The sequence below is a fragment of the Solanum stenotomum genome, chromosome 9 (assembly GCF_019186545.1).
Source record: "Solanum stenotomum isolate F172 chromosome 9, ASM1918654v1, whole genome shotgun sequence".
In the NCBI taxonomy this organism is placed as follows: Eukaryota; Viridiplantae; Streptophyta; class Magnoliopsida; order Solanales; family Solanaceae; genus Solanum; species Solanum stenotomum.
In genome coordinates, this window is record NC_064290.1 from 21,250,178 (window position 1) to 21,276,592 (window position 26,415).

At 39.6% G+C, this 26,415-nt stretch overlaps 1 protein-coding gene across 1 annotated transcript in view; it reads right to left on the reverse strand.

The window, feature by feature from the left end:
* LOC125876682 (WD-40 repeat-containing protein MSI4-like) overlaps positions 1–26,415 on the reverse strand; it is a 1,104,907-nt gene that overhangs the window by 1,042,543 nt on the left and 35,949 nt on the right. The window lies entirely within an intron of this gene.

Sequence of the window (26,415 nt, forward strand, 5' to 3'; positions counted from 1 at the left end):
AAAAAAAAAAAAAAAAATTGTTAGGGGATCCCGCGAACCGGCCGGTTCATCCGGGCCGGGTCGACCGGGACCAATGGGTGAACCGGACCGGTACCGGTCCCCTATCCCGAAATCCCCCATACCGCCTTCTTCAAACGGGATCGGGTCCGGCGGGCCGGTTCTCGGACCGGTCGCGGGCCGACCCGGTCCCCCTGCCACCCCTAGTACAAAATAGTGTATAGAGTATGAAAGGCTGTAGACTAAATGAGCAAGTATCATAATATACCAAAAGCAATCAGGTAAGGAAGTCAAATTTAGATAAGCATGCCAACCCACTACTGAATCTAATACAATACAATAATGATCAAACATCAACCTAACCAAGCCCCCATAAGCCCGGTAGGTACAAACAAACTACCACCTACTTAGGCCTCCATAATCCCAGAAGGTGCCAAATCAATCTACATAACCTTATAGGTACTCCCTTGTCTTTGTAAGAAGTCACATAGCCCTTTTTGGCAACGATATAGCCCCGTGCATAGCCCTCTTAGGCAACATCATAGCTCTGTGGGTTGCACAAAGCCCTATTTTGCATCACATAGCCCTATAGGCAATACATACCTTTCTTTGGCATCAAATAGCCCTGTAGGCAACACATGACACTCTTTGGCATCAATATAGCACTATGGGCAAAACATAACCCTCTTTGGCAATAACATAGTCCTATTAGACAACATCATAGCCCCCATAGGCAGTTAATAGCTCAACAGCTAACCACAATAGCCCCAAGGGCGACAACAAACAATTAAATAGGCTGAACGTGAGTGATTTAGCTATAAACAATATATATATGAGTAATGTCCAAGTCGTTCCTAACTTAGGGCTGTTTTGAATAGATCATAAGTCCCTAAAATGAGGGTTTAGAACCACTCAATCAGCCAACCACTCGTAATTACATCTACAACATAACTAACATTAACTACTCTATTATATCACTCCCAAGCTCTAAGGAAACATGCCGAGCGAAGGGAGTAGCCTTAACATACCTTTTCCTTTATAATTTATGTTGAAAACACCTCTGTCCACACCACTACAACACTAAAGAAAAATGTAAAATCAATCAGTAATTAAGGATAAAAATACTACGACAATTCGACAATCGATACGGATTCTTATCGTAAACTACAATCTAAGACCTAAGGTATCCGTAAACTGATATAAGGTGATTTCTACCTTTCTTTAAATGACCAAAACACTTGAATACAATCACTCCACTGAAAAAACCCTGCTGCCATAACCTCCATGGAACTACACCACACAATTCACCGTGAAAATTATACCAAAACAACGAGCTCGCGACGTAGGGCAATTTTCGATAAAAGGCCAAGAAGAGATCATGAATACACAAGGATGATTTGAGGAGTATTTCTCTGATTTTTGTGGGTTTCTCACGATTTGGAATGAAGAAAAATGAAGAAGATGCTATCTTATAAGCTTCCAACGACTTAGGGGACCCACCTCACGTGCCTGCCTGCGCAGTCTCACAAAAACGTAAATATCTTTCTATTCTGAAGTCATATGAACAAACCGTTTGATGCGTTGTAAACTACACTTGTAGACTTTCGATTTAATGGGTCGTGGGACCCATTAATCGTTATAGATTGGGATAAAACTTCCAAACATTTGACCCAAATTTCAGAGAAATCTCTAAAAAGGAACTTACGATAACTTTCGCCCATTTTTATTTTGCGACTTACCTTACTTGAAAACTTGATATACAACCCTTGAATAATTTAAATATGACATACCACATCATTTTTAATTTATTACTCACCCGCTTGTCTTTCCACGAATGTAAGAATTAATTTAGACGTTTAGAAATGTCGGGGTGTTACACCAATGCAGTTCTGTGTTTGTGTTCTTAGCTTGCTCGAGAGCGAGGTTTTAGAACTAAAATTATTGATTAATGATTTGTAGATATTGGGTTGATTTGGGTTCAGCTAGAGAGAGTGAATCCTAAACCCAGTCCTACCCATCTTGCTCTAGAGAAAAGATGCATTAAGGTTTTGGGATGTTCGTAATTGTTATGCTTGTTGATGTTCAAGAGAAATCACTTGAAGTGGAATAGTTGTGTCGAGAGAAAGCTATTTCAATTATAGTATAGCCTACCCACTTATATTTAGCTATTTACTAGTAGTTTCAATTACCCATATATCGAATTCGCCTATAATCGATCACATCGTGAGAATTCCTCTCATTATTGTTTTCTCATTACTATTTGACAGCATTGCAGTTGATAATTGAAAATCTAAACTCCCCATTTGACATTCGTGTCACCCCTCTTATTTGATATGTCTTTTTTCGATAATTTCTATTCCTATAGCTAGTTAGATCACATTTGCACTTCTTAATTAAATTTGAACACGTACCGCTCCGTGTGGGATTCAACCCCAACTCAATTGTTGGTTTTTATACTGCTTAACGATCGTTTGCACCTAGAATTTGATGAGGTGTGTTTGAAACGTTAATAAAAAATGGCGCCACTGTCGGGGAGTGGTGTTGTTTAAAATTCTTTTATTGAAGTTGAATTGTGAGCTTTCTGGCTATAGTTGAATCTACTTACTTTACTTTTGGTTTTGTGTTGCTTGTTAAAACAAACGAGGATATGAGCGTTAACGAAAGTAATGGTAGCCAAATGGGCCACCTAGATGACATTGGGAACCTCAATGATGTCAATGACCCAAATCAAGTGGGTGGTGTTGGTGCCATTTGTTTGCCTCCAGTTGAATGAAACACAGATTTCCACATTACAAGCACTATGCTTCAGGTCCTTCAACTAAAGGGTTTATTCGGAGGTTTGGTTCATGAGGATCCCCATAAGCATATCAGGAATTTAGTTGATGTCTGTGGACCGTTCTCATTCAAGAACATATCGCAAGTATCGGTTAGGTTGAGGTTGTTCCCATTTTCTATGATGGGCGAGGCAAGAAAGTGGTTGGCTTAGTTGCCAAGAGATTCAATCACTTCGTGGAATGAACTTATTACTACATTCCAAGTGTGATTCTTTCCCCCTTCGAAGATGATGACTCTTCGGGACAACATCCAAAACTTCAAACGCCTGGAAGGTGAGCCAATCCATGAGACTTGGTTGAGGTTTAAAAAGATGGTGTTGTACTACTGCATACTTCTATAGAAGCCTCGATTCGGTGAATAAGGGTGTGGCAGATCAACTTTATCCGGATGGTTTAATGCAACAACCCTATGCAATAGCAGCCTAACTCCTCGATTGCATAACCAAGATTAACCGGGCATGGTACACCCGCGAAGATCAAGTCTGTTCTCGTAGTTATAAATTGAAAAAAAGAGCAGATTGAAAAAGATCAAGAGAGAGACCAAAACTTGGCAAAGATGATGACCCAACTAGACATCTTGGCCAAAAATGTCGTGGGTATTGGTACAAGGAGTGTTAATGCTATCGGTGTGGGTGGTATAAACCCCAAGTAGGCCAAATTTTAAGCATTGTACAAAGATGAAGAACTTCCTAGCCAACCAAGGTGGATGTTATTGTGCAAACTACCCAAGGCCAGGTGGTAATAAAGGTTGGAATATAGAGATGAGGGCTGTAGAAACCGTGACAGACAGTGGTGTGATCATAATGCATCTTGGAAGGAAACAGAAGGGGAGAAAGATAGGTATGTTCCTCCCCATAAGCGCCAAAAGCCCAAAGATATTGAGGGTGGCCGTACGGAAGACATGCTCTCATGCATTCTTAACAAGGTTGAAGGTTCTGATAAAGTGTTGAAGGAAATGAAAGAGGATGTATCGACTCTCAACCAGACGGTGACCTCTCATTCCGTCTTTATCAAGCAGCTGGAAATCCAAATGGCTCAAATTTCTTCTCATTTGAACCCAAGACAACAAGGGGGGTTGCCTAGTGATACTATGGCAAACCCCAAGAATTAAGCTTAAATGAGTATTTGCGTCATGCCACGACATTAACTAAGGCACTTCTTGGGAGGCAACCCGAGCTTTTAATGCTCTAAGTTTTGAATAACGGGTGTCGATTGTGCAGTTGAAAAGTGGAATGTGTTTGAGAAATGCAGGCTAACGAGCCAAGAGTCGAGTTGGCGACTCATCGAAGAGGCCGTCAATCCCAACTTGGACCATCGTTGGACCTGCAAAAATCTGAAGTGGGAGTCTGTAAAACTCGGCGGGCCGATAGCTAAATTAGCGACTCACCGAACATGTGAACGAGCGCGACTTTGTCAGTTGTTTGGACCCCCAAAATTAACTGGAGGTCCTGTACAACATAACTCGGTGAGGTAAGTCACCACTCGGCGCATCATTGAGTGGCTCGGCGTGGTCAACTAATATTGCCGAAAGGGCCACACACTGAAAGGTTTTTAAAGGCCAAATGGTCTAAATTTTCAAAATCTTTTGCATTCTCTTATTTCTAGCCTCGTACACTCTCACCCGCACTCGAGACTTCCATATTTTCCTATTTTTATCACTTTTTGTTCTTGATCTCGTGCTCAGATTTGGATTACATTGCCGCCTAGCATATAAAATTTTTCATTTGTCATTAAGGTTGGTTTTTCGAACTCGAACTCTAGTTTAGAAGTTGAACTCAAATGCTTTTGGTAATTTTATAATTATGTGTGTTGGACCGTGTTTGAATCGTTTTGATGTGTTTAATTACTTATTTTGTATTTCAAAATTGTGCATAATTGTTTAAAATAATGATTTCTCAAGTTTTATGCGTTAAAATTAATCATAAAATATTGGGTTGCGGTTAATTATGTTGGCTCTAGTTGGGTGAAGTCTAAGTAACCCCCAATTGTGCCAAATGACATAATTTGCCCAATGAGAGAGCGGTTGACGTCATTCTTAAGGGAAAAAGTCATCAAATGGCCAATTCTGGCCAAATCGGGGGAAGTTTGAGTACCCCGAAGTCATGGGTCTTGTATAAATTGAGTGGTGTTTGTGTTTGATTTTAATATAGGGGACTGCGGGCTTGATTTTGGAAAACGGGGTTGAAATTTTGCATGATGGGCAGTTTAGAGAGCTGGGTCGAGCTCACCGAACGATTCGACGGTTCGCTAATTTCCCCTTGATCGCCTTTAATTTTGTATTTTGGCTAGGTTAGAGTCTGTAACTTTTGCAGGAAGCCTGAGCTCGCTAAGTTCACTTAGCTACTCGCCGAAGGTCTCCCTTGATCGCCGTTTCTGCGGCCCTAACCCCTAAAACACACTGTAACATTCAGCGGGCTAGTCTAAGCTCACTGAGTAATATTGGCAATTCGTCGAAGGGCCTTGCACATCGCTGACTTGACTTGTTTCTTAGAATATGTCAGGCCAGCCCAGTCGACGAGCTCGATCTAGCTCGCCAAAGTGACTCGGCGACTCGCCGATTGGTTCAGCGAGTTTATCTACAACATGAATATTGCAATTTTTCTTGGGTATTTTGTAACTCTTTTGGATATGGTTTGAATATATGGCTAGGACAAACTGGGACAATAGTGGAATGCTTCCCCGCAAACAAGCACGGGGCATCATAATCAATGAGGGAGGTGCTTCTTCGTCCAAAAATAGGCAAGAAGCCACCTCCGAAGGATGGAAAAGGCAAGGGCAAAACGGTCGTAGCTGAGAGATCGGAGCATAACTCCGGCAGTGATGGGGATTCTGTTAATTCTTAGGCCTCATTCTCCGAGCCTTATGATTACCAACCACTTCAGACCCGGTGAGCTGAGAGTCGTGCCAGAGTTCGTTAAGATCCGTCTAGGATCCTAGAGTCTACCCTCCAGCTACTGATACAGTGTCAGCTCCGACATAGACAGTGGTTCCAGCACCACCAGTTCAGGGGCCTCCTCCCCGGATACTTAACAGGTTAAATGTCGAGGGACTGAGGACCATTCTTGAAGAGTAGAGATTGTCCACGAATGGTGTGGTTGATAGGTACCCTCTTGTGTGGGACACACTCCGGTACCACCAGTTCGATATATTTACCAGGCCCCCTGGCCCATATATTCCCACCTAGGTCACATAATTCTATACAATATAGGGTGATCTAGTAACCCAGGAGAAGAAAAAGGCTAGTGCCTTCAGATCGGTGAAGTCTGTGACGGTTCGGTGGAGGACATTGGGATATAGTAGCGATCACATTAATGTTTTACTTGACAGGACCACAGAAGTCATGCATGCATATGAGAGTATGGTTACCTCACAGACACTAGATAACCTCAAGGGCTGGGCGGCTTCCCTCATCTCTGACACCACCCCGAGGTGGATTGAGGTTGGGCTCCCCATTGAGAGGAAGGACTTGAATATAGCAGCCCGATATTCGTTCGGGTATATTAGTAGTTCTATTATTCCCTCTCAGAATGAGTCCATCATCCACCACACAAAGCGGATTGTCTCAGGTCCATCATCGCTAAGAAACGGCTCAACTTCGGACTTATTATTGAGCAGGAGATGACCATGAGGGCCAAACAGCACCAGACGTCCCTGCAATTCGCAGTGCTTATTACAGAGTTATGTCGGCGGGCTGGAGTTTCTTGTGACGAGAAGAGGGACATTCAGTTCACTACCATAGTCAGTCATTCAAACATCATTGGCAGACACCTCTATGGTAGGCTCTAGTAGAGCCAGTATTGTTGTTACCCCGGGCACTGATGCCCAAGACTAGAGTGTGACCCCAGGCATTCCCCGACAGACGAAGCGACTGTGTAGACATGATCATTCTTCACCTCCCTCTCTGTTATTCATTGATTTTTGTTGTTTTAGGTGCATTTGAGGACAACTACTTTTCTTTTTGTGAGTGGGGTGAGGAATTCCATACCTACCTCTTGTGTTTTGATTTTGTTTGTGAATACTGGTGACTATTGGCTTTTGATCTATATATGTGTTTTTATTTTAATCTTGTGAATCTTGTGGATGTTTGAGCTTATGGCTCTTTGCTTTGAATGGAAATGGTTTTTGACCTGTTTTGAAAATTTTGTGCCACCTCTTTTGTTTGTGATTGTGGTTGTTCTTGTGCGAATTTGAGTGTCGGTGATGATCAATACCGATGACTTAAATAGTTCTCTTAATGGAACCAAATGAATGAACGGCTACGATGAGGGCAAATGAAATTGCATAGACAATGTGTGGACTTTTCGCATCTCATTGTGACTAGCCGGTTATCGAATGAGTCTCTTGTGATGAACATTGCACACTAGCGAAAGTGTGGAGTCTTGTTTGATATTGGTGCCAATGCCTGTGTTTTGAGGTTACTTTGAACATTGTGTGGTAACACCTAGAATTTACCTCGTTGGTCCAGTTGACTAAATGATGCAAACACTTGAAATGATCTTAGGCAACAATTTTAAAGAGTGAAAACGAATTTGACAATATACCTCTTTTGTGGCCAACCTTGTGAGATGTGTGAACCTTGCTTGAACCCCCCTTGAGCTTTATCCCTTTTCTTGGAAGAAGCTTGAGCAATTGTGACCTCTCTTTATCCATTCACCTATAACTCTCATGAAGTGTGGTTTGTTTGAATAGCCAACTTAGGCCAAAAGCCTAAGTTGGGGGTATAGTGAAAAGAGAAGAAAAGTCAAGAAGTGTGAGAAATCCCCCTTCGAGTAATGATTTTAAAAAGATGGAACCCCTCCATATATAAAAAAAGAGAAAAGAAGCAAAGAAAAAGAATGAAAAAGTTGTGAAATAAAGTGGTGAAAGTTGCAAAAGAAATGGGGTTTCCGATAGTTCCTATGAAGTTGAATAATGGGGTGGATTGTGCACATATTTAAAATGTTAAAGAAAAGGAGGAATGTGATGCTCGGGCCACACTTCATGAGGGTAGCAGCCACTAAGGCTAAATGACCATGCATTTACACTCAATGACATTACAAGCCTTGAAAAGACCTTTGTGATCTTGAGTGAGCTGAAAAGAGTGTTGATTGGAAAATAAGGGCAAACCTATGGGTGAAGTCATGCATGTGTTCATGTTTGTGAGTGTGAGAGTCGTATGTGATTTCGAAACTATAAATTGTTGATGAATTGTGTGTGAATATGGAATCATCCTAGTTGTGAGGGCATTTGAATATCTTTCTTGAGCCTGAACTTGCATTTGAAGCAAGTATTGTGAACTTGAGCATCTTTGAGAATGGTGAGTCACAATTTGAATCTTTGAGTGCACAATTGATCATTGCATGATTAAGTTGAGTCTTGTTGTGTGCATTGATGTTGATTCTTATGCAGCACTGTTTGAGACATCCTTTTTGAGCTGCTGAACTTGAGTTTTACTTGAGGACAAGCAAAAGTTTAAGTTGGGATGTTGATGAGTCCTGGATTTGGACTCATTTAGGGCTTTGTTTTGATAGATTTAGTGTCCTCAAATTCCTAATTTATGTTATAAACTGATGTTAATGCCTGGATTTTAAGGTATATGGATTGAGGAGAAAAGCACGGACACTAACAGGAAAAAAGGAACAAAACAAGCTGAAGAAATGAAGAAGGGCGAGCCTGAGGAATACCAAGAGAAATTGGCATATCACCGAGTGGTTGACCGGACCGACTAAAGTTCCAGTGTGCCAAACCCTGAAGGAATAAACCAAGTCGGCGAAGAAAAAGAGTAGTCGGCGAATCGCTAAGCAGTTCCGCGAAGCAAAGATAGATTGCCCAAAGTTACAGACCTCGAGGATATTGAATGCTAAAAAGAGAAGGTGATGGAAGAGGTCAAAGGGCGGCTCGCCGAGTGGTTCGGCGAGCCTGACTTACTTCACCGAATAGACCTTCTTGGTTTATTTTCAGTGACTATAAATTAGATTTTGAACATTTATTTTAGTATCTTGATACATTTTTGGAGAGGGACAAAATTAGCTTAGAACAATTTTTTCTTAGTTTTCTAAGGAGACTTGAGGGTTATTGAGACTCAATTGGGAGAATTCACAAGTGGTTCTCGAATTTTCTTCATTTTGGAGCATTGTAAAACTTGAATTCCTCTTACACAATTGATGTCTAATCGATTCGGTAACGGTTTTTATCTTTTTATGATGTTCAGCTAAAACCCCAATTCTTGGGGTATGATCATGTGATTATGGGTTGAATTAGTGTATGAGTATTGTTGATTACTAGTTTAAATGTTATATTGAAGTGGGTTTAATCATTAATTGTGGTTTAATATATGAATTGTAGTTGCAAATGCAGTTTTATGTTAGTGTTCTTAGCTTGCTCGAGAGAGAGGTTTTAGAACTAAGATTATTGATTAATGATTTATATGTATTGGGTTGATTTGGGTTCAGCTAGAGAGAGTGAATCCTAAACCCGGTCCTACCCATATTGCTCGAGAGAGAAGATGCATTAAGGTTTTGGGTTGTTCTTAATTCCTATGATTGTTGATGTTCGAGAGAAATCACTTGAAGTAGAATAGTTGTTCGAGAGAAATCTATTTCAATTATAGTCTAGCCTACCCACTGATATTTAGCTATTTACTAGTAGTTTCAATTATCCATATATCGAATTCACTTATAATCAATCACATCCCGATAATTCCTTTCCTTATTGTTTTCTCATTACTATTTGACAGCATTGTAGTTGATAATTGAAAATCTAAACCTCTCATTTGACATTCGTGTCACCCCTCTTATTTATTATGTCCTTCTTCGATAATTTCTACTCCTATAGCTAGTTACATCACATTTACACTTCTTAATTGAATTTGAACACGTACCGTTCCCTGTGGGATTTGACCCCAACTCAATTGTTGGGTTTTATATTGCATAACGATGATTTGCACCTAGAATTGGATGAGGTGTGTTTGGAATGTTAATTAGAGACATTGCAGATTTTGTGGCTAAGTGTCCTAATTGTCAACAGGTTAAAGTAGAACATCAAAAACCAGGAGGTATGATTCAAGAGATCAACATTCCTACATGGAAGTGGGAAGTGATCAACATGGATTTCATTATAGTTTTACCTCGTACTCGTAGACAACATGACTCCATTTGGGTGATAGTAGACAGAGTTACTAAGTCTGCTCAATTTTTGGCTGTCAATACTATAGATTCGGCAGAGGAATATGCCAAGCTTTACGTTAATGAGATAGTCAGGTTGAATGGGGTTCTTTTGTCCATCATCTCAGATAGAGGTCCTCACTTTACCTCTCATTTCTTGAAGTCCTTTAAGAAAGGTCTTGGTAGCCATGTTAACCTTAGTACATCATTTCATCTGCAAAAGGATAGTCAGGCAGAGTGTACCATTCAGACCTTAGAGGATATGTTGAGAGATGTGTGATTGACTTCAAGGGTAGTTGGGATGATCACCTTCCTCTTATAGAGTTCGTCTACAATAATAGTTATCATTCCAGTATTCAGATGTCCCCTTATGAGGCATTATATGGGTGTAGATATAGATCTCCAGTTGGTTGGTTTGAAGTAGGTGAAGCATAATTGATTGGATCATATTCGGTCCATGATGCTATGGAAAAATTTCAGCTCATCAGGAATAGATTTAAGACAGACCAGAGTCACCAGAAGTCCCATGCAGATGTAAGGAGAAGGGATTTAGAGTTCCAAATTGATGATTAGGTTTTCCCAAAAGTGTCACCTATGAAAGAGGTGATGAGACTTGGTAAGAAAGGAAAGCTCAGTCTTAGATATATAGGACCTTACAAGATCTTGGAAAAGGTTGCTAAAGTGGCTTACGAGTTAGAGTTGGCAACAGAACTACCAGCAGTTCATCCAGTCTTCCACATTTCATTATTGAAGAAGTGTGTGGGTGATCCAGCATCCACAGTACCTTTAGAGTGTGTGGCTTTGAAAGATAGTCTCACTTATGAGGATGTGCCACTTGAGATTCTTGATCGTCAGGTTCGAAGGTTGAGAAACAAAGAAGTCCCTTCAGTTAAAGTTTTGTGGAGGAGTCAACCAGTAGAGGGAGCTACTTGGGAAGCAGAAGCAGCCAAGAAGTCCAAGTATCCTCATCTCTTTCCTTCCGAATCCATTCCAGCGTGAGGTAATAGTTCTTTTTTAGTTTTTCTGTTACTCCTGCGTATATTCAGTCAGAGTATCATTTTCTTTCAATTCATACTTGCATTTTCAGTGTATTTGCACGTTCTATGAACTTAGTCCAGTCAGAAATTAGTTTCTAGAAATTAGTGGTAGGGTTGCAGCTCTTTCCCTCCCTATCCAGCTATTTTAGACTTCATTCAAGGATGAATGTTCCGAAGGGGGAGATATTGTAACACATCAGAAACCAGACTTAGAAAATACAACAGAAAAACACCCGATCCAATGAACCACGATAGGGTTCACAGACCGTGAGAGGGACCATGGTCCGTTGACCTGCCCATGGACTCAACCATTACCCAACAGAGATAGACCACAGAGTCCTTCACGGGCAGTGGACCACATCACGGGCCGTACTGGCACTCGTGGGAGCAAGACAGAGTCTAGCAGACCCAGATGCCAGACCACGAGACCCTTCACAGGTCGTGGTCATGATGACGGACCGTGGTGCCACCCGTGAAAGCCTTCCTAGAAACCAGCATCTACTGGACCAAGGACGACCACAACCGGCTTAACGGTCCGTTGTCCCTTGGACGGCCCGTCAGAAGGGCCCGTGGTCAGCCTCGTCAGCTTTAAAGTCAGGGGTCATTTGGTCTTTTCCCTATGCGTTGGACCCCTAAACTACATAGTTTTGGTCAGTTTTAGCCTAGAAACTAAATGACAACTTACCCAAATCGATCATTCACCAAAATCAAGCGAAACATAGAGCAAAATAGAGAGAAAAGTCGAGCAGTCCCTTAAGAACACGCATCAAGGTTTTTTTTAGTTCCAACCCTATATCGGAAGATTTCTCCGTGTATTTCGTCACCAGGTATGTGGGATTTCACTAGTAGGTTCCTTTCACCCATTAGGTTCCTAGAATTCAGTCAGATTCTTGATTCCCTTAATAATATCGAGACTTCTGATTTTCTTGCATGTTAGAATTGTTGGATTTTAGCTGTTAGAATGATCCAAATTAGATTGTCATATTGTTGCTTAGTTCTATGCATGATATTCAAAACCCTAGTTGTGTAGATTCGTTTAGTTCATGAATTACACTTGCTAGGTCAGTTTGTTTAGATATGCATGCCTCAGATTTGAAAATTTTCATTATCAGTATATTAATGTTGCATGTTTAGTTAGCATGTTAGTCATTTGAGCTATTCAGTAATCCAAAAATTCAGTTAAAATGTGTTACTTACATAATCAATTGGGAGTAGGCTTAGACTGAGTGGACTAAGGTTTAGCATACCCGAATAGTCCTAGAACTGTGTGCCCCCGTAGGTTTATAAGTCCCCTCTGTGGGCATTAAATTTTAGTGATCACGCCAGTCATGCCTCTATACCTCTGGCAGGGTATATTGGGTCCTTTCGATGGGGCGTATACATTACTCCACATTTAGCTTATGTGGTTTTATGTCGGTTATTAGTATCTCCCATAGTCAGATTCGAGTGCATTGAACAGATTCCTAGTTACAATTTAGTATTCAGTTTTGGCTCATTGCTGGTGTGTCGTGCCACTCCTCCCCCAGGTCAATCCGATGAATTTTTCAACTCATTTTCTGATCTTATTTCGACAAAATTTGAATCTTTTTCTCAATTTCTCTCCAGATATAGATACCCAATACATGTACACAAGAGTCTAATCTAACAAAACTCTAAAATCAACACGATTTCCTCAAGAACTCATCAATCTCATCATAAACTCAAGAACAAGACAATTTCAGGAACACAATTCAAGAACATCAAATCTTCCATTTTCTAGAACAAATTTAACGCTGAAATTAGCATGATTGGTGCGTGGGTAAACGAACTCCATGCTATGTGAACTCACATACCTCTTTATGGATAAACCCTTGGTGAAACGATTTCGATTCCGCAAGAAACCTCCAAGAACGCCTTGACTTTTTCTCCTCTTTTCTCTTCTCTCAAAACCCCTAGCGTAATTGTGATGGTGTGAACTGAACAAAATCATTTTAGACCTCTAATTAATTACTAAAAATGAAATAACTTAATTGGATAAGGAAAAGACCAAAATACCCCTCTTAAATCTGGGTGACTTTCCATATCCGGGCAACCCAACTTCAAACGGGCATATCTCCCTCATATGAGCTCAAAAATTAGCAAAGTCGGTGGCGTTGGAAAGATAATGACAAGATATTTCATGTGATACCTTATAGCTCAACTAACTCATCCTGTACTAAAAGTTATGGCCGTTTGAAGTTGACCCAAAACTCATACATAACATAACTTGCCAAATTTAAGATTTTCATTCTTTCCAAAAATGGTTCTCTCTAATTCTAGCTCTTTCAAATTACAGGGTGTTACAATATATCCCTCTTGGGAACATTCTTCCTCGAATGAGATTACGCTAAGCAGACTAAGGGTGTAACATCTAACATACAGCTCAAACACCCAACAAGCAAAATATAAATACAACATTCCAAGTTTAAAAAATGCCAAGAAAAGGATTAGTACCTTAATTTGTAATTTCTCCATACTCGAAGAGATGTGGGTATCTCTTATTCATATCCTCTTCCACTTCCTAAGTAGCTTCCTCAACAAACTGATTCCTCCATAGAACCTTGACTAATGCTACTTCCCTGGTCCTCAACTTGCGAACTTTGGGATCTAGAATCTGGACCGGAATCTCCTTATAAGATAGGGTATCCTTAATACCAATATCTTGAGTAAGTATGATAAGTGAAGGATCGCCCATACACATCTTCAACATGGAAATGTGGATTACCGGATGAACCACTGCTAACTCTTGGTGTAGTTCTAACTCATAAGCTACATTGCCAATCCTCTTGTATATTCTCTAAGGACCATGGTATCAGGGACTAAGCTTCCCCTTCTTACCAAATCTCATAGCACCCTTCATGGGTGAAAATTTCAAGTATACCCAATCATCTACTTCAAGCTTTAAGTCTCTTATCCTAACATATGTATAGGATTTATGATGACTCTGTGATGTTTTAAATCTCTCTTGAATAACCTTCACTTTCTCCATAGCTTGATTAACCAAGTCTGGTCCTATCAATCCACTTTCACCAACCTCAACCCATCCAATAGGAGATTTGCATCTTCTTCCATAAAGAGCCTCATACGGAGCCATTTGGATGCTAGAGTGGTAACTATTGTTATAAGCAAACTCAATGAGAGGTAGGTGATCATCCCAGTTACCCTTGAAATCAATCACACAAGCCCTCAACATTTCTTCTAAAGTCTGAATGGTGCGTTATGCTTGACCATTAGAGGATGAAAACCAGAACTCAAATTCACTTCTGAACCCAAACCTTTCTGGAATGACTTCAAAAATTGTGCAGTAAATTGTGCACCTCTATCTGAAATAATTGACACTAGAACTCCATGAAGTCTAACTACCTCTTGAAGATATGTCTTGGCATAATCCTCAGTTGAATGGGTATTCTTTACCGGTAAGAAATGGGTTGATTTAGTCATTCGATCTACAATCACCCAAATGGAATCATGTTGCCTGCGAAACCATGGTAAACCTATAATAAAATCCATATTGATCATCTCCCACTTTCATTCCAGAATCTCTATATTTTGAGCCATACCACCGGGCCTCTGGTGTTCTACCTTAATTTTTGGCAATTCGAGCACTTAGCAGCAAACTCTGCAATGCCCTTCTTGATACTACTCCACCAATAAACCTCTCTCAAGTCACGATACATCTTTGTGGAACCCGAATGGATAGAATACCTAGAGCAATGATCTTCCTCCATGATCCTCTCTTGGAGTTCCCACCTTTGGTACACACAATCTACCTTGATACCTCAATAACCCATCTCCCCCTTGTTCAAAAGCCATCACTTTCTTCTTATGAACATATGACTTTAATTCTAGCAAAATAGGATCTTGGTCTTATTTCTCTTTAACTTTAGACACTAATGATGATTCAGCCCCATTCATCACCACTATTTCTCCTTCGTTGGAATCCATCAGAAGAACTCCTAATCGTGCAAGTTTATGCACGTCTTTTGCTAACTCTTTTCGGTCTTCCTTAGAATGGGCAGTACTACCCATAGACAATCTGCTCAAAGCATCAGCAACAATATTAGCCCTACTTGGGGTGATAGAGAATACTCATGTCATAATCCTTGAGTAATTCTAACTACCTTCTCTGTCTGAGATTAAACTCTTTCTGACTAAACACATACTGAAGGCTCTTATGATCGGTGAACACATCTACATAAACATCATAAAGATAATGACGCCATATTTTCAAAGAAAATACTAAGGTAGCCAACTCTAGATTATGGTTTAGGTAATTCCTCTCGTGAATCTTAAGTTTTCTGGAGGCATAACCTATAACCTTGCCATTCTGCATAAACATACAACCCAAACCAACACTGGAGGCATCACAATATACCACTAAACCTTGTGTACCATCTGGTAAGGTCATCACTGGGTAGTAGTCAACCTCTTTTTTAATTCCTAAAAGCTTTTCTCACAAACTTCAGACTATTGAAACTTAACTATTTTTTAGTCAACTTAGTCAACGGGAATGAAACAGATGAGAACCCCACGATGAACCTTCTATAATAACCAGCTAATTCCAAGAAACTCCTAATGTCAGTTGGAGACGTCTGTCTAAGCCAGTTCTGCACTGCCATTATCTGTTGAGTGTCAACTCGAATTCCATCACCGAAAACAATATTGCCCAAGAATTCCATAGACTTAAGACAAAATTCACCCTTAGAAAACTTAGCATATAACTCCTTATCCTTAAGAGTTTAAAGGACTATTCTAAGATGACTAGTATGATCTTCCTCATTTCTCGATTAGATTAGAATGTCATCAAAGAATATGCTAACAAATGTATCTAAAAAGGCTTGAATACACTGTTCATAAGGTCCATAAATGTTGCATGAGCATTGATCAAACCAAAAGACAACTAGGAACTCATAATGACCATAGTGGGTCTAGAAAGTTATCTTAGGGATATCACTTTCTCGTACTCTCAACTGATGATAGCTAGATCTGAGCTCTATCTTATAAAAACAAGTGGCACCCTGATGTTGATCAAAAAGATTATCAATTCTCGGAAGAGGATACTTATTTTTGATAGTAACCTTGTCCAACTAACGGTAATCTATGCACATTCTAAGAGAACCATATTTCTTCCTCACAAATATGGCCGAAGCGCCCCAAGGTGAGACACTTGGTCGAATAAAACCTTTCTCAAGGAGATCTTTCAACTGTTCTTTTAACTATTTCAACTCTGCTGGAGCCATTCTATATGGCGAAACAGAGATAGGACGAGTATCAGGAAGAATATCTATACCAAAGTCTATTTCTCTCTCAGGAGGAACTCCGGGTAGATCATCTGGAAAGACTTCTGGAAACTCACTAACAACTGAAAGTAACTGAATAAGTGGTGTCTCAACACTAGAGTCATTAAATCGGACTAAGTGATAGACACATCGCTTAGAAACTAACTTTCTCGCCTTAAGGTACAAAATAAAATAACCCTTAGGTACTGCTGAGCTACTCTTCCACTCTATAACTAGCTCACTAGGAAACTGGAACTTAATAATTCGAGTTCTACAATCGACTGATGCATAACATAAATGAAGCCAGTCCATACCTAGAATGATATCAAAATCTACCATGTCTAACTTAACTAAATCAGTCATGGTGTTCTGTGATTGACGGAAATGGTACAATCACGATAGACTCTCTCAGGTAGAATAGACTCACCAACATGTGTAGAAACACTGAAGGGCTCAAGAAGTTTCTCAGGAAGAACACCAAATTAATCGCAACATATGGAATCACAAAATATAGACTCACTCCTAGATCTAGCAAAGCATAAATATCAAAAGTAAAAACTTTGATCATACTAGTGACAACATCTGGCGAATCTTCTTGCTCTTGGCGACTAGTAATGGCATGCAAACAGTTTGATCCTCCGCCTACCCCTAAAGTAGCTCCTCTGAGTGTAGCTCTGTCTGGTGGAGCAACTGAAGAAGATTGGGCTCTATTGCCCCCAGTACCATTACCTTGTCTGTCGTAAGGGTACTCTTTCATATAGTGACCATTCTAACCACACTTGAAGCAACCGGTGGAGCCATCACGACACACCCCTGAGTGGGTTGTACCACACTTAGAATATGTAGGAGTCCTATTACCTCCTTGTGCAAAACTACCTTGAGACTGTGCAGGTCTAGCTCTGAAATTTTGTGAATTCTGATTGTTGAACTCACCTTTGTTCGTTGGTGCAGGTGCACTAGCAGATGATGGAGTAGGTCCCTTTTGCTTATGTTGGAAACAAGACCGGTTCATATTACCTTTTTGCTACCCAGACTTATTCCCTGATGTCTTAGCCTTGTTGTTTCTAAACTCTTCTCTACCCCTCAGCTTGTCCTCCTCAACCCGTTACACATAGATCATCAGCCTTGCTATGTCTATATCTCCTATCAGCATAGCTTCCTTGCCTTCCTTACTTGACAGACAAGACAACACAGCAATGAATAAACTCATAATGCTCTTCATGTCAGCAACCATCTCCAGAGCATAGCTGGAAAGTTGGGTGAACTTTAGACTGTGCTCATGAACACTCATAGATTTCTGCTTAAGAGTAAGGAATTCTTTCACCTTTGCCTCACTTAGCTCATGGGGAAAGAAATGCCCCATAAATGCACTCTGAAACACAGCCCAACTCATAACCAGTGCATTCTCAACTCTACCCTTCTTCCATTGGTTAAACCAGATTCTAGCAACACTCTTCAACTAATATGCAGCTAGTTCCACTCGCTCAACATCGACAACATGCATAACCTCAAACACTTTCTACAGTTCCTCTACAATGTTTTTCGGGTCCTCATTGACACTTGAATCGGTGAAGCTTGTAGGATTCATCCTTAAGAGCTCACAGATCCTAGAAGTATCAGCCATTTCCTGATGATTCTCTCTTTCTACCCATCTTGGTTGGTCACAACATGGCTCAGCATCCGGATGGCCTCACGAAACTCAGCATTGATGACCTATCCTTAGGGTTTCACTTCATATGCATTAGGTACCCCTTGTTCCTCGACATTCCTCCTAGTAGGATGACCTCGAACAGCTCTTCGTGAAGGCATGATCTGAAAGATATGCGCAAGCACGAGTTAGAAAGAAACTTTATAGAGATGATTTTTATCACACGAAATGCGTATGAAAGAAATGAGATAGTTCGACTCCCTAGGACTCTTGAACTTTGTGCTCTGATACCAAGTTTGTCACGCCCCAAGCCTACACCCTAGGCGGGACTGGCACTCGATAACCATTGTTGTCCCCAAGAGAACCCTTGGTATGGCTTACTACTCAGCGAAAGATTTTACTTAACAAATATAAGCTCATGAAATAGTTAGAAAGTAGTAAAGGAAACATTCAATAGCCAATAAGGCAATTCAAGTCTTATAACAAAACAAAATAGTTGAAATGAATAAGACTAATGAACTAATAACGTCTAACTATCTATGAAGCCTCTATTACTATTAAGGATGTTCGCACAAGACCCCCGATCATCCTAACAAATGAAATAAACAAAGCAGTAAAAGGGATCCTCTGGAAAGCAAGAAGGCTCACCAAATAACCCTGAGTGCTCAACTAGATCAACAAAGCGCTAGATGATGATCATGGTTACCTGTATGTATCTGCATCATAAAACAAAATAGGCCAAATGCCATCCGTATATTGAATGTACGATCATAGGACGGGAATTCCAAAACAAAACATAAGCCTGAAAAGGAACTAAAGAAAATTACCTCACCTTAACTCAACTCTACTCATTTCAATATAAAGCAGTAATAAGGATGCAGTATAAAAAAAAAGCTTTAAAATATGAAGATAATAACTTAGTATATAAAAAAAAACAAAATAGTACTTAGTTTTTTATATAAATGTACAAGTAACTCTGTGGGAGATTCTCTAACCGACAACCATCACTATGAGCTATGTAATGATACAACGCCTTGCTTGACGCTGGCAGAGCCGTCTATACCTTGCCAGGGGTATAGAACCTACTACTAAGTTCATACACTAGTCTATGCTAAAAGCATTAAGGAATTATCTAAAGAGATTGACCCTTTTCTACCCATGTTGGCTACACGATTTATAAAGACTTTGAATTATCTAAACTCAAACTCGTCCCCAAATCGGTGCTCAATACTACTCCCGAAATGTAACTAGCTCATATGTTTAAAAACATAACTCTTTCTATGATTTGAGATTATTACTCATAACTAGCTCAAAAGCTCTCTTAAAAATCGGTGTTTCCTCTCTTGTTTAAGTGTAAAAAAAAATTTACTCTTGAGAATACTTAGTTCCCATATTGTCATTTGAAAAACTGAACTTCACTCTTAGAGCTTCACTCTTACTCTTACTCAACTCAATTCTCAAGTCTTTTAAACAAGTTAAAACATTTGTAAAAGACTTTTGAAAAGACTCTAAGAACTTTCTAGACTTGCCTCTTGACTTTCCTTGAATTTGAATTTATGGATTAAGGTTATGATTCATGTTTACGGATGATTTCTAGATGTTTAGAAGTCATTTAGAGTAGTTATAATCAATAGGAAGTGTTAGTACACTATAGAAGGACTCAGAAGGTCTAAACGATGGAAAATGGGTGGGGGCAGGTGACCCTGGCGCACTGCTGGCGCGGGGCGCCAGCCCCTAATGTTCAGAGACCAAATTTTGGTGCACTGCTGGTGCGTCGCGCCACCCCTCCCCCAGGGCAATCCGACGATTTTTTCAACTCGTTTTGTGATCTTAATTAAACTAAATTCAATTATTTTTCTCAATTTCTCTTTAGATTCAGATACCCAATACATGCACACAAGAATCTAATCAAACACAACTATAAAAATCAACATGATTTCCTCACGAACTCATCAATCTCATCTTAAACTAAAGAACAAAGCCAATTTCAATAACACAATTCAAGAACATCAAAGCTTCAACTTTCTAGAATGAATTTAATGTTGAAATTAATATTATTGGCGCGTGGGTGAACGAACCCAATGCTATGTGAACTCACATACCTCTTTAGGGATCACCTCTTGGCAAAACGACTTCGATTCCGCAAGAAATCTCCAAGAACACCTTAATTTTTTCTCCTATTTTCTTTTCTCTCAAAGCCCTAGCGTAATTGTGATGACGTGAACTGAACCTAATCAGTTTAGACCCCTAATTAATTACTAAAAATGAAATAACTTAATTGGGTAAGGAAAATACCAAAATACCCCTCTTAAATCTAGGTGACTTTCCATATCCGGGCAACCCAACTTCAAACAGGCATGTCTCCCTTATACGAGCTCAAAAATTAGCATACTCAGTGGCTTTGGAACGATAATTCCAAGATCTTTCATTTGATACCTTATAGCCCACCTAACTCATCCTATACTGAAAGTTATGGTCATTTGAAGTTGACCCAAAACTCATACTTAACATAACTTGCCAAATTTCAGATTTTCATTCTTTCCAAAAATGGTTCTTTCTAGTTCTAGCTCTTTCAAATAGCGGGGTGTTACACTAAGAAGGAAAACCATGAGAAAGAGCTCTCTTTTGTCTCACTAGCATTACAAGAAAATGAATATTAGTCACACAAAATTTCTTAATTTTATTTAGTTATGAATTAGTGACGGATTATAAGAAAATTAAATTGGGTAGGAGCTATTTAGCGACAAATTAAATTTTGTAGCTAATTCTATATTTTCTAGGAATGTGGTGTTCATCGTCACTAGCTGATATTTGGCTAAAAGAGTATATTTATCTTATATTACGCATAAGTGTTTCTTTACATCTTTTTCTTGAGTGTTTTGAGGTTACTACGAGTTCTTTCTTTATTTTAAAACAACCCTTGGGGGGGGGGGGAGTGTCAAGGGCTTAGCAATACCCCAGGCTTTAGAATAAATAAAACAAAAGGAGTACAAGGATGGGGACATAAACCTTACCTACATCTTATGGTGGTTCAAGAGTCGGTAGCCTACTAAGGAACACCTATATTGGAATTTAGTAGGTTCTCCAACTCTTCCCCGAATTAGAAAGGACCTATCAACTAATCTCCTATGAAAGGACTCCTCTCGATACAAAGAATCTAGGAAAACGTAAATGAGGGAGACTCTCCCTTTACAAGAAAAGAAACAACTCACTTTAATCTAAATCAAAAGGACCTAGCTATAGGGAGAGTCTTCTTTTACAGGCAAGGAAAGACTTAACACAAACTAAACCTAGCAAAGTCTAGCTTATGCGCATGACTGTGTAGTCAACAAAAAGAGGACCTGATGGAGTTCCAGCTCCTTCCTAAATCCTCCAAGGACTATTTAGGGAGGTTCTTTTATTCTCTTGATTTTCTTCCTTCTGAAGCTTACTATTTCAGCTTTGTCCAATTGATAGTAAGTTGTTGCCTCCTTTGGAAGTTGCTGAGTGTCGAAGTAGACTTGTGGGTTGGTGATCTGGTGGCTATGTTTTGATAGTGCATCTGCTACAAAGTTGCCTTCCCTTAGTGTGTGAATGCAAATGACATTATGAATTTGGTTGACGATGCTTTAAAGTTTTTGAATCTGATTAGAAATACTCCAAGGCGGTTTGCTTTTCCTTTGAATCCAATCTATCAAGAGTTGAGAATCCACTTCCAAAATTGCCTTATTGAGTTTTAGATGAATACACCATGCCATGCCAAAAATTGCAGCTTCGACCTCAGCTTGGTTATTAGTTCCTTCACCTAGAGGAACTGCATATGCCATAATCAACTCTCTTGTGGAATTTCTGAGAATACCTCCAGCCCCTATTCTGCCAGGACTAGACAATGCACTGCCATCTGCATTGAGTTTAATCCACTTATTTTGAGGTTTGTTCCATTGCACCAAAGTAACCTTAGTCTCATGTGTACAACCCTCAATCATAGGGACTAATTTTCTCCAGCTTGAAGGCCATTAGATGTATGGAAAAATAGTGTGAAGAAGTCTGAAAGTGTCCTTAAAAATAGCAAATTTGACTCTGGCAATGTTAGACTATTTACCTCCATACTTCTTGGCACATCTATTTTTCCAAAGGTTCCAACAAATGAAGATGGGTGTGGATTTCATGATGAGTTTGTGAGCCTCATTTTTGTATTCAGTTGACCATCATCTCATGAACAAATATCTTAGAGGTATATGATTAGTTTGTATACCTAAGGAGTCTGCAAAAAATTTCCACACATACTTGGAAAATTTTCCAAAATTAAAAGTGTGCTCGATAGTGTCCATGCCCGGATTATTGCAACAATAACAATTTGAAGGTTCCCCACCAAAACTACTAATTTTCTCATTAGTAGGTAGTTTGCTTCTAATGGCCCTCTAAAGCAAGAAGGAGCATTTAAAGAGGATGTTTTTAGGCCAAGTACATGTATTGATCTTTGTCTTTGTTCTTTTTTCCCTGATTTCATTCCATATAGATGAGCATGAGAATTCTCCATTAGTGGTAAGGCTCCATATAGGCAGGTATGGTAATCCTTGCTGCAAATGAAGCTGAGTGGAAAGTATGCTAGGAACATGAGTTGGAGGAGCTTGTTGAATTACTCTCTCGATGTCCCATTGGCCATTTGCCATGAAATCTGATATGGCAGCAGTGTTAAATCTGTTACTATTAGTAGAATAGTGTGCTAAAGGCCCCACTCTCAACCAGTTATCCCACCAGAAAGAACAGAGTTTACTTGTTTCTTATCATATGTCTCTAGGTTTGGGAGTCTCCTGTGGCCCACTTTTTGCTCACCGGATTAGATCTTTGACAATAACTTTCCTTGAGGATGTTGCCCCACAAAGTTTGTTTGGACCTAAACATCCACCATTACTTATACTGGAAAGACATACACACCTCACCCAGAAGTCTAACTCCAATTCCACCTTCATCAAGTGGAAAGCTGAGATTCTTCCAGGAAGACCAGTGATATTTCTTTTTGTTGTTCTTTATTCCCCAGAAGAAATTAGCCATAATGCCTTGAATATGTTTAATGATAGTGGAGGGAAGGGAGATAGCTGACAGAATATGAATAGGTAGGGACTGTAACACATGTTTGATCAAAGTTGTTTTTCCTCCATAACTTAACAATTTAGTTTGCCATCCCGTAATCCTGTTCACCACCTTATTGATCATTTTGGAGAAGTAGATGATTCTTGACCTACCAATAAAAATAGGATAGCCAAGGTATGTAAGGGGACCTTCTTTTTTATTAAATCATGTAACTCTTCAGATTCTATCACTGGTGCTTCTGAAAGAATTGGCTAGGATCATGAAGTGGCTTTTTGTTTTGTTTATAAGTTACCCCAAAAATCTCTCATAAGTACCTAAAGTGTGCATGATCAGCTTGAGAGACTTCTTTTTGCCTGATATAAAGATAATAACATCATCAGAAAAGCTTAGATGATTGATCTGAGGACCTCTCAACTCCATGTAGAAACCATTATATAAGGGGTGTTGATGAAGATTGTTGAGAGATCTTGAAAGTACTTCAGCATCTAAAATAAATAGGGCTGGAGATAGGGGATCTCCTTGTTTCAGGCCCTAGTGGAGTGGAAAAAGCCATATCTGTGACCATTGATAATAATTGAGTACCAGTTGTTAGCCATGATTCTCCAAGCCATATCAATGAAAATTTCATCATATCCTATTTTTCTCAGAACTATGCATATAAAGGACCAGGAGACCCTATCATAGGCCTTTGCCATGTCTAGTTTATTAACCACATTGCCTCCAATAATAGGCTTCTTTATTTGATGAATAATTTCCTAAGCTAACATGATATTCTCATAAATAATCCTCCCCCTAACAAACCCTGAGTAGTTTGGAGAAATCAAACTAGACAGAATAGGAGCCAGCCTTAAAGTTAGCAACTTGGAGATGATTTTGTTGGTGAAGTTGCTTAAGCTGATAGGTCTGAATTCTGATAACCTGTTGGGATTGCTTACTTTAGGAAGTAAGACTAAGCAGGCATGAGAGAAATATTTAGGAAGCATCTGTCCACTAAAGAAGGCCAATATCACCTGCATAAGATCATCCTTACTAATTGACCAGCATTTTTGGAAGAAACATCCATTCATTCCATCTGGTCCTGCAACAAAATTTAGATTCATAGAGAAGACCACCCCTTTCAGTTCTTCAACCATAGGTAGAGCTTGCAATTCATCATTCTAAGCCTGAGTGACCATTCTTGGAATACAGTTCAAAGGTTCTTCATCAATGATACTGGACTGCCCTGTAAAAATGTCCTGGAAGTGTTCACAAGCAGCCTCTGCAATTTGTTCATCCCCCTGTATCCACTCATTATCATCATTGAGGATTTTGTGAATGAATAACCTTCTCCTTCTACCCCTTATCAGTGGATGGAAGTATTTTGAATTTGCATCCCCTTCTTTGAACCTTGTTACTGTGTTTTCTGTCTGAGGATGGCCTCTTCAAGTTTCATAAACTTTATGTATTCAGCATTAAGGCCATGAAGTGTAGTTCTATTTTCTTCACTGTTTTGCTGAATCAGATTTTCCCCAGCTTGCTTAACCCTTTCTTCATAGTCTTTAACTTTAGCATAAATGTCCCCAAATTGCATTCTATACCCGGAGCTAAGTGTAGCAGCCACCCTTTTCATGTTTTGATGAAAAATCCACATAGGATCTCCTGCCACAGACCTGTTCCAGCAGCCTTTGACAGTGTCTAAGAATGAAGGTTGATCATCCCAACAATTTAAAAATCTGAAATATCTGGTGACATTTTCAGTTCTAGCATATATTTCCATTAGAATTGGACAGTGATTAGACCCTACAGAAGGAAGATGAGTGATGCTTGTATGAGGCATGCTTTCCAACCATTTATCATTGGCCATAGCTCTGTCCAATCTTTTCCAAATTCTGAAATTAATGCCTCTCTGATTTGACCAAGTGAATTTATGTCCATTAAAGCCCAAGTCTATGAGTCCACAAGCTTCAATGATGCTAATAAATTCAAAGCTTTTTCTCATGTTATAAGGAATCCCTCCTAATTTTTCCTCTGTAGAAGTAATGACATTGAAGTCCCCAACTGCACACCATGGAGTGGATTTATTAACATCAGCATAGTGTAACATCCTCTCCCATAGAGGTCTTCTAAGATGATCCTTACATTTGGCATAGAAAAAAGTGTTTATAAAAGTGTTTGGAGATTTAACATGCTTAAACTCACAGGTAATTTGTTGCTCATCTGTCTCCATTACATTACAGGTAATGTCAAGAGTCTAAAAAAGCCAAATTTTCCCATTACTGTTGCTAACTACCGATTCATGGCAAGTTGATTTTTGAAAAGCGGCATTTTGGAATTGTTTGAAAATGGTTCCAAAACAACAATGACAGACAGGTGGTGAATATTTTTGAGATTTTTGAGTCTTTGAATAACACCTTGGGTATTGATCCCTCTGGCATTCCAAATGATTGTACTTATCATTGGGAAGATCTAGAGGTAAAGTGCCTAGTATTTTGTCTTCCTGCAGTACCAGAAACAAGAATAGAAGATTTATTGAGAGGAATCCTTTCTAAGTGTATGCCTCTGGGGAGAGGCCTTGTTTGTTGGTAACCTGTTGTAATTCCATATACAATTCTATATCATTATTAGGACTGAAGGCTTCGATCAACAATTCACTAGTCTCATCATCATCATCCTGGACATTTATGGGCTAATTATCTGCATCTACTTCATCTTCTGAGTTTTTAACATCATACTCATCCCTTGGTGGTCCTGTTGTCTACAGTTTGGACTTATCAGGTGGTTTGCAGGGAGTTGGAGAATTCTACTTAGCTTTGAGAGGTATCACATCCAAAGCTTGTTGTTCTTCCTCCATGATGAATTTCTTATATGCATTTAACCCCACAGTTTCTGCATTATGAACTTGTTCCTTGTTTTGTTCTTCTGCCTATCTCTTTTTGATAGCTTCTCTCTTTTTCTTACTAGGCTTATTTTTGTTTTTTGGTGTATTCACTTGTCCATGGCTTTTTCCCCATATCTTTGGCCATAGACCCCTTGGACTGATCATTTTCTCTGTAATACTGTGGACATACTGATTTGCCTCTGGAATTTGTTGTTGAGTCTAATTTTGCATTTTTTTAGGAGTCTTTACAGTGGTAGCAGGAGCCTGAGTCAAACCCCTCCCCTTAGGTTCCCCTTCCTGCATATTAGTACGGTTCTCCATCACAACCATCCTCCCTCCACAAACTTTATCAGCCACAACAGAGGGGATTACATGGGAAGGGGTATCATTGCTAAGACTATGATCATCATCCACATCAATTACAGGGGGTGGTGGTTTAGGAATCTGAGCACCAGATTCTCTCTCAATATTTGTCAATGGTTTTGCATTCATACTTGTTCCCTACATGCTTTGCTGATTTTGATTGTCCT